Source organism: Alligator sinensis, unplaced genomic scaffold (genome assembly GCF_000455745.1).
Source record: "Alligator sinensis unplaced genomic scaffold, ASM45574v1 scaffold442_1, whole genome shotgun sequence".
NCBI classification, from domain to species: domain Eukaryota; kingdom Metazoa; phylum Chordata; order Crocodylia; family Alligatoridae; genus Alligator; species Alligator sinensis.
In genome coordinates this window covers 6302106-6310912 of record NW_005841829.1, presented here as the reverse complement: position 1 = coordinate 6310912, position 8807 = coordinate 6302106, and the positions used below count along the sequence as shown (strand labels likewise).

Sequence of the window (8807 nt, the reverse complement as noted above, 5' to 3'; positions counted from 1 at the left end):
AGGGGGATTGTGCCATGCATGCATCTGTTGATGATACTGAGCTTTTTGATCTTCCTCTCCCTGCTTCTTCATACTGTCTGCAAACCTGACAGGTCAGGAAGCCAGCAGGGAGCTGATAACACAGCATTTATGAGCCCATCAACAAAATAGAAACCTCTCTCATTAATTCAAGCTCTTCTTAAATAGCTTTTTCCAAGGAAGGAATGGATGCACTTTAATAGCTGACCTGTTGATTAGCTCCAAAAAGCCCTAAGCAGACATGGTTCTGTCTGCCTGCCCCAGTGAAATTGGAGACACACACACAGACACCTCTCAGCATTAACTAGCATACCACATGCCAGGGGTCCATGGGGTGGTAGATGCAAAGAAGGGGGGAATCCTTGCTTGAGCAGTGAGCAGCGGGGGGGTGGGGGTGCGGGAAGTCAGGCAAACCCTGCTGTGCCTGCAGTCTTCACCAGAGCTCTGGCTAGGGAGCAGGATGCCGGGGCCAGCAGGATGCCGGGGCCAGCTCTGTTCTCTGGAGCAGACAGCACAGCCCAGGGCTGCAAAGCATCTGGGATGCTGGGAGACTTTGGTTTAACTTAAACCAGGAAGGGGTCTGGGACAGACATTGCATAAACTGGTTTGACCCAAATCAGTTAACTCTAATATTACATTCAACCAGGTTTATCTTAAACTAGTTTTAGCCATTTTCAAACTGGTTTATGTGCACTGAACTTATGTTTTGTTACAGGTTTAAACCAGTTTCTGATCACTTAAACTGGTTTATGTGTAATGTTTGTCCCTAGCCCAGGTGATGATCATTGCATAGAAAATTAGGCCTTATCACTGAACAAAGAAAGTTAACCATAGTTCAAACATGCATCAATACATTCTAATGACTAGATAATCCTCTAATCAAAGGGAATTATGTTTAATTAAGAGGTAAATAGGAGCATGGAAACAAAAATGAGCCATTAGTAGATTGGGTCTCAGCAGTTGTTTCTAGAGATGAGTGTAAGCCATGAAGTTCAGATCCAGATGTAAATTTATTCAGATTTTGGTTGGATTGGATTTGGTTCTGGATTGGTGCATGCTGTTGAGTGCTAATGAAAGCGCTAGCCAATATTAAAATTAATCCCATCCCATTAAGGTTAGATAACTAATACTCTTGTCACATAGCACCAAATGTTCCAACAGTCCAGCTCAAATTGCATGTTCATATGAATATGCATATGAATACATAAAATATATTCTTCCCTCCAATATATTTTTATTCAGATAAAATATGGAAGTAAATGTAGAAACCAGTATCTGTTATATCCCCACTCAATTCCTTTTTCAGGATCAGCATAAGAGTATCTGAGTGGGACTTTACATGCGTGTCTGCACATTTTATAGAGGCATTTTGTGTGTCTACCTATGATCCTTTAGCTATTTTTTTATGTAATCAATGTGCTGAGCTCCTCCTATGTCCATCTATGTTGGGAAAGGGAGTGCTTATTGTATTTCCCTCTTCTGTAACTTTGTAACATTCTGCCTAGTTTCTTAACTAGTTGAAACTAAAAAATAGGCAGTATAAGTCATTCAGTTCCATCTAGGAAATCCCAATTATATTGCATAAGTAATGAGAAAAGGAGTTTTAACCAAAGAGTGTCTTTTATTTTTGCATCATATTAATGATACACTGATGTGAGCTTTCTTTTGGTTTAGCGTGCCTCAGTTGAGCTGCTGTGCTAATATACCGAAGAACTGCAGCAGTTTAAAATATGCTACTGCTTCTGTTTTGATGGTTCCCAATTTGTACCTTTCCAGCCACTTATATCTCAGAGCTTTCCCTTGGGAAAATGCCTAAAATGCCTGTAGATGACAAGGTGGACTTCTGGGGGAAAAAGCGAAATGAAATTTGTGAATAGCATGAACAAATTCTTGGTGAAACAGATACTGAGCGAGAGTGATGATTGCATATTACTAACTAGACTTTTCTCAGTAAAAGTCACTTCTTAGTACAAACCAAATGGTTTGAAAGAATTAAAGTAGGATTTTCCCTTTAATGTGGGCCAAATCTTCAACTCTTTATGGAGAAGCACTTAGTGAACTTATGTTTGTTGTGGAACAACTGAAACTACTGGGTAAAATCTAACTCGGTAAACTCAACAATATGTATTATGTTGAGGAAAAAAAGTTATTTCTAAATTAAATTTGTAGAGACTCTAATTTTAGCAGTTAATAAACTCAAAAGATAAAAAGTCAAATCAATGAAAATCTATTAAGCAAAATATTGTGCTTGCACCTGTATGTTGGTGGTAATCACTCGCATGTAATTGAAGGCAGATTTTTTCCCTATGTAGTATAGTTTAATACACTGTTCTATATCAGAACCGATGGTGTATTTGCATGCATTCCATTACAATTTAACTTTCAGCAGTTTGTTTTAAGAAAAATAAAAGATGAAATAGCGGAAATATCTAACTTCCATGTATCAGGAAATCATATGTAAAAGTGTTGTTATTGCTGGCTTCTTCCAATCTGCTGTTAGCACCGAATCCTCATTAGTGACCTGATGAGACCGGATTTCAGCCTTTCTACCTGCTGGGTGGAAATGCATGTCACAGCAGTAAAAGCATCTGCTTCCTTTACTTCAAAGCTTCTTCAGTGTTTTGTTTGACTTTAAATTGGTCTTGAAAGTTGTTTGGCAAGTGTGTTTAGTCATCCATATTTTTATTTTTGGTTCAGGTCACCCAGCAGCAGATCTTGGTTACATTCCTTTAGTAAAATTACACAGGTTTGCTTTCTTTCATAGCTTTAGAATGTGGATGAGTTTATTGTGGTTAACACCCTGAACACCTGGGTGGCAATATCAAACGATACAGCATTTAATTCATAAAAGCAGAGCTAATGTTCTAGTCCTTGGAATGATGCACCAATCACTTTCCTACCTTTTCAAAGAATGGAAGCTTATGAATGGATGATTCATGCTAGCGTAGATCAAGATATCAGAATAAAATCTAGTCATGCACAAATATTTAATGTGAACTCTACAAATTCATGTTAAATACACCTGGTGCCTTTAAGCAAACAAAGTGCAGTGCCAGCCATAAAGATGTAAAACACACAGGATATTGGACTGTTGGTTTTACCTGCTGGTGCATAAAGTACTTCTTGGACATTCCAGGATTAAGAGTTAAGTGGAGACAAATTCGCTTATCTTTGTCAAGATCATTGTTCCACTTACGTTTACTATGGATGCTGTCCTTTCAAGATGTTTGTATTACATATCCTAGCTAATAGAGAGTGCTGAGTTCATACAGCAAGTCTGTGACTATAGTAGTCTATTTTTTGTTGCGATAGGCAATTGAAGTAGGAGCCCGTGGCATACATCTCTTGGAAGAGTATGATTTGCCAAACAAAAACTTTGCCCCTTCATCATGGAGACTAACTATATTAATAATTTGTTAGCAAAACAGATGATCTAAATCTTGAAACCTACTGAGTTTTGCAAAGAGTGAGTAAAAATTAAGTGATGAATTCAGAATTTTTTCCACAGTGCTTAGTCAATATACCCCAGTCCTTACCTAGGTGATAAGAAACTCATATTGCCTAGCCTTGGCTTTTATTGCTGAGACTGATAAGTAGAATATCAATGAATATCTATTATGGTTTTGAAAAAATATTGTCACCCCTCTATTAATGATTTCAATTAAAATATATCTAGTTTAATGGGGCATTAAAAATCATTGATTTCCCACTGGATTAGGATGTGGGAGCCTGGACTGTGTTTAGAGAAAGATCTTGGGCTGGGTTTCTTGAATAGTATGTCCAGCAAAGAAAAGATACAGCATTTCCTCAGTTTCCCTTTTGGTATTAATTTTAAATAAGACATGACCAAATGTAAAACTATATATGTAGATGGAAGAAAAATGACCTCAATATTACAGCTCTTTTCTGAGGTTGCAAGACCTTTGGGGTAAAGACAATTCCCTGTCTTTGTGCACAACTGAACAGAATGAGGGGCTTAGGTAGAGTAATGCCTTTTTTTACTACTGCAATGGAAGTAAATAAATAAGAGCTCTCTCTATCTTGGTGCCTCAGTGGCCCTATCACAAGTGTTACACAATATTTACATTTGTATACCTATATACATTTTCAATTAGTAACTGTTAAATGTTATGTTGTTATTGTATAGGTAGGGAAATTAAAGCAGAAAGGTTAGATAATATGGACTAAAGGCAGATCAAGATTTATCTCTCAAGTACCTCCACTTTGACCTAAGTATCTGGTGCCTGGTCCTAGGAGGTCCTAGGAAATGCCACCTCTTGGGCATGTATATTACAGGGAAACAATCCTTTGAATGTGCATCTCACAGCAATCTACAGAAATACTAAAGCATTTTATTTTGGGGGTTTTTTTAAACAAAAGTAAACATTTATTTGTAAAGAACAGTCTTAATTCAGCAATTGCTATTTCTCAGGAAATAAAAAAAAAGAACTATTAAAAAAGGCATAAATCCAGAAAATCAGGTGCACTATAAATTATTCTCAAGTAACTCAAGCACGGTTTTTAGTGTCCAAACAAAATGTTGTTTATAATGGCAGAACCAGAAAATAAACCATTCATAACAAACTATTAGAAAGTAACATAGGAGTCCACATTTTCTTTGTGTGGCAGCTTCGTGACAGATCAAATGTACTTCAAATCTTAATCCTCTGGTTCATACTTTGAAAGTCTTTTTTCAAAGCTCCTTTACCTGCTCATTTTTTTTTGGTGAGCATCTCCTTCATGTTGCGGTAGGCAGCTGTTTGCTGATATTTCTTCTCCGGCTCCTTTTCAGCTGTAGATAATTGGTCCTGAACCTTGAGTAGGTCATGCTTTGTCGTCATCAAGTTCTCTTTCAAGGACTTTTGGTTTGTTTTCAGTGTCTTCCCAAATTGGCATTTAAGAGCAGCCACTGTATTTTCCAGTTCACTGATATCCTGGGTTACATTATCCTTCTGATGTCTCTGAATCATCTGTAAATCTTTCAGTGACTCTAGTTTTGATTTTTCTTCCAATGCACTTGTTGCCTGTGTTTCTGTTGCACTGAATCTGGTTTCAATGTTTCATTTTCTTCTTGGAGTCTTGCAATTTCCTTGTTTGGCAGCTCTGAGCCACCTTCATTTAATGAAGCAAGTTTAGGTTTAATGAGTTCTGCACTGAACTTCTTGTTTGAATACTTAAATTCTGACTTTTCAAATTCATCAACTTTTTCCAACTATTCTCCAACTCAGAAATGCCAGTCTGTAGCTTAAGGTACCATTTCTCAGCCTGTGGAAAAAGGTTGGCACAGAAATAACACATTGGTGTATGTTGTGTTAATGAGTTCTTATTCCACTTCACTGTGTACCACAGTCTGCAACCCATTCAGCATTTCTGCCACCTCATCTATTGTGAAGGTCTCTTCCACCAGCCTGCTGTTATTATGGTCCTGAAAACAAGGATCTACTGTCTTGAGTTGCAGGCCACGCTTTGAACAAGTAAAGCACATGTAGTTGATCACTTCATTCTGGTGGTGCTCATTCAGACCTAACTCTGCCATGGTGACTCCAACAGCTGCTAGGCAGGGGGAGGTGACGGCTGGTTACCGGCGGATGCCTGTTGTGCCAGCTAGCGTTCAGTAATTCATGAGAGAGGTGTCCATACTAGCAGGATTTGGTTAACTCTCAGCTGGGTACTGATTCTGTTAGCAAGTGGCATAGCTCGTGAAAAATATTTGTGGGAGTTGAGAATGCTCTGATACATTATTAAGCATGAAGCATTTGGTTCCTGCTATTTAAGAAGGGTCATTGGACTCCTCTAAAAATATGTCAGAAAAAAGCATTCTTTTGTATTATTTTCAAATAGCTATTTCTCTTGACATTATAAAAGCTTCTGTATGTGATTTGCTCTTTTACATTCTAATTACCATCTCAAGACACTGCTCATTAGAGAAACAGTCATATCACAACAATATTTTGAAATAAGTATCTTAGAAAAATTCATGGAATGCATTATCCATGTGTAAATGACAGTAACAGTATTCAGGCCCTCTTCCTCAGCAAAGAAAGTCCCCTTTATTTAGTCAGCTCTGAAATTAGAGAGATCCAAAGGCAAAAGGAAAGAATTGCTGGACTTTAAGAATAAGTGATCATTCTTTAAAAATAAACTTGGAGAACCCCTTCTTCCCCCTCCCCCCTGCCACACCCCAGGCTGAAATTGGAAATACAAAGTGCAGTAGTCCCAGGCAAGGGGAATATTAATGCATTAGTAATTTGCATGTAATATTTCTGAGGCATTTTATACTTGCAGCTTTGCCAGATTATGTCTTTGATCCTGTTAGCTTTCCTATCAAAGACTGTGTTACTACTCAGGCAAGAGATTGCCAAAATAGGCACTGCAGGAAGTAATGCTGTTGACTCAGTACAGTGCTGCTTTTGCTTCACAGTAATGGAACAATGCTCTGTTACAGGCTATTTTGCTATCTTTCTTTTGGATGAGATCTGATCTTGAGCAACTATGGTAATTAAAGAACCATGTCCCATATTTGAAGGGGTGAGGTATTAAGCTTACCTATATTACCTGTACAAGTTTCAGCTGGTTACACCTCAGGTTGTCTGATCTGTGGAGGCCTAACATTTCATGCTTCAGATTAGTATCTCACAAAAATAGGCAAACTGTGGCTGGAGTAGGCAAAAATAAAGGAATTTCCTAAGAATTGTTATTGTTGTTGTGTGTGGCTGTTTAAAGGAAATCAAGGCACTTGATGAATAAAATCTGTGACTAGGAAAAAGTAAGTGTAATGAAAACTTAATAGATATGGAATTCATATATATTAGCTGTTAAGATGTCACTTGGGTTCTGGATTAGTGGAAGATTATTTTATCATGAAGTCATGCTGATTAAATTATCTGGATCATCTTCCATGAGAAAGATACACTCTTGCTCTATTCATTTATCAACAACAACAACAATTTAGCAGTGTAGGCTGTAGAAGCCCTTGGCTGCCTCCACTATTTGCATCCATTCCTGTCTGCTCTGTGCCTTCATCCTCTAGTCATCTCCCTTTAATTTCGGTAGGTCTGACACTACATCATCTAGACATCCTCATCTTGATCTTCCAGGTGGCCTTCTCCCCTCTGGTACCCTGACAAGTCCTTTCTTTGGTATCCAGTTCTCTTCTATTCTTCTGTGTGGCCCTGCTACTTTAATTGTTGTGCTTTGATTTCCTGTGTCAGGGATAGGTCACTATACAACTGATGTAACTCATTATTAGTACTTGTGCCATTTTTGTGTTATGGGATTATATGGTGCACCAAAGATTTTCCATAAAATATTCCTTTGAAATGATCAAGTTGTATCTCATTTGCTTGTGAAAAAAAACAGTTTTGACTGCCATGGGTTATATGTGTCCCGATGATAGTTTTATAGACTTGAAGCTTAGTTTTCTTTGGGATGAGCTTGGATGACAGGAACCCGTGCAAGCAAAGTAGGCTCTATTTTCTGCTTCCATTTCTTAAATTTCTCCCTTTATATAACCATCCTGTGCTATGATAGAAGCTAAATACCCGAAATGGTACACTTCCTTAAAATTTGTGTTGTTTATTGTTATATAAGGTCCCTGATTCGCTGCTGTCCTATTTACCAGCAGATACTGTGTTTTATCCATGTTCACTTCTAGTTTGATTTTTCTTTGCTTCATTTATTAGTTGGTTACAAAGAGCTTCAGTCATTCATATTTTTACGTATAAGATCTATATTGCCAGCAGATGCAAGGACCTTATGCTCTCCAGTCAATTGAACTCCTTCCCTCATGTTTATGTTTCTGACAACTTTTTCCAGTGCCAGGTTGAATAAGATCAGAGACAAACCATCTCTCTGTCTCGATCTGGTTTTAAAATGGACAAACATTTTTTTTAAGACACAACAGAATCTAATCTGCAATCCCCACAATCCTGACTCCTGCCATGCCACACATGCATGGCAGGGTTCATGATTTTGAGATCAGGGGTTAGATCCAAATCATGCCAGTACACGGAGAGCTCGGGATCATGATCCTGAGATCTCGCTGCACAAGAAAGTTGAAACCTGAGTGCCCACAATCAGCTGATTATTAGATGAGGCTGGGGACTGAATCAAGATCTGGAACTGGCCCCAGTCCAGTTTCCGGCCCAAGCTGACAATCAGCTAATTGTCAAAATCCTACCTGGGGCCACATGTGGATTTAACAGGTCCTGGTGCACAGGGATGCTAGGATTGGGCTGCTGCAGCCTGATCCCAGGTTCCTGGTGCCTGAAGTTGAGTAACAATTCCATGTGCTGCCCCGCTGGGTAGTGCACAATATTTTTTACAGGTTTCGGGGGTTAGGGGTGGTTGGTTCTTCCCCCAACCCTGTTGGATAGGGGACAGGTTTGTCCTGGACTTTGGGCTGCCCCATGCTGGATCCTGACACTCAAATAAATGTCAGGATCTGTCATGGGCCAGCCCCAATAGGCTACATGTTTAATTTAAGGTGTGATACAAATGAGCCACAAAGTTGTTAAACATTATGGGTGCATCCACACGAGTGCCCATGTGCTTCTTGCCCCACCTCAAACCCCTTTGAAGCGGGGCAACAGGCATGTACGGGAACAAAAAAATGTTCGCCAAGCTACAACCTATCCAGGGGTCTAAAAAAATGAAGTAATAAGAAAGCGAGGCAACTGGAGGTTGCATTCTCCAAAGAGATGCTCTGGCTGCCTGAGTGTCTCTGTGGTTGCCCCTCGCCCTGGTGCTGAAACCAGGGCTCCGGTACCAGTGAGTATGGGGTCGGGGGG

General features: G+C 39.1%; 1 pseudogene; it reads right to left on the bottom strand.

The window, feature by feature from the left end:
• Positions 1-4677: 4677 nt before the first annotated feature.
• On the bottom strand, positions 4678-5554 carry LOC102379070 (annotated as a pseudogene).
• Between the last annotated feature and the right edge of the window lie 3253 nt (positions 5555-8807).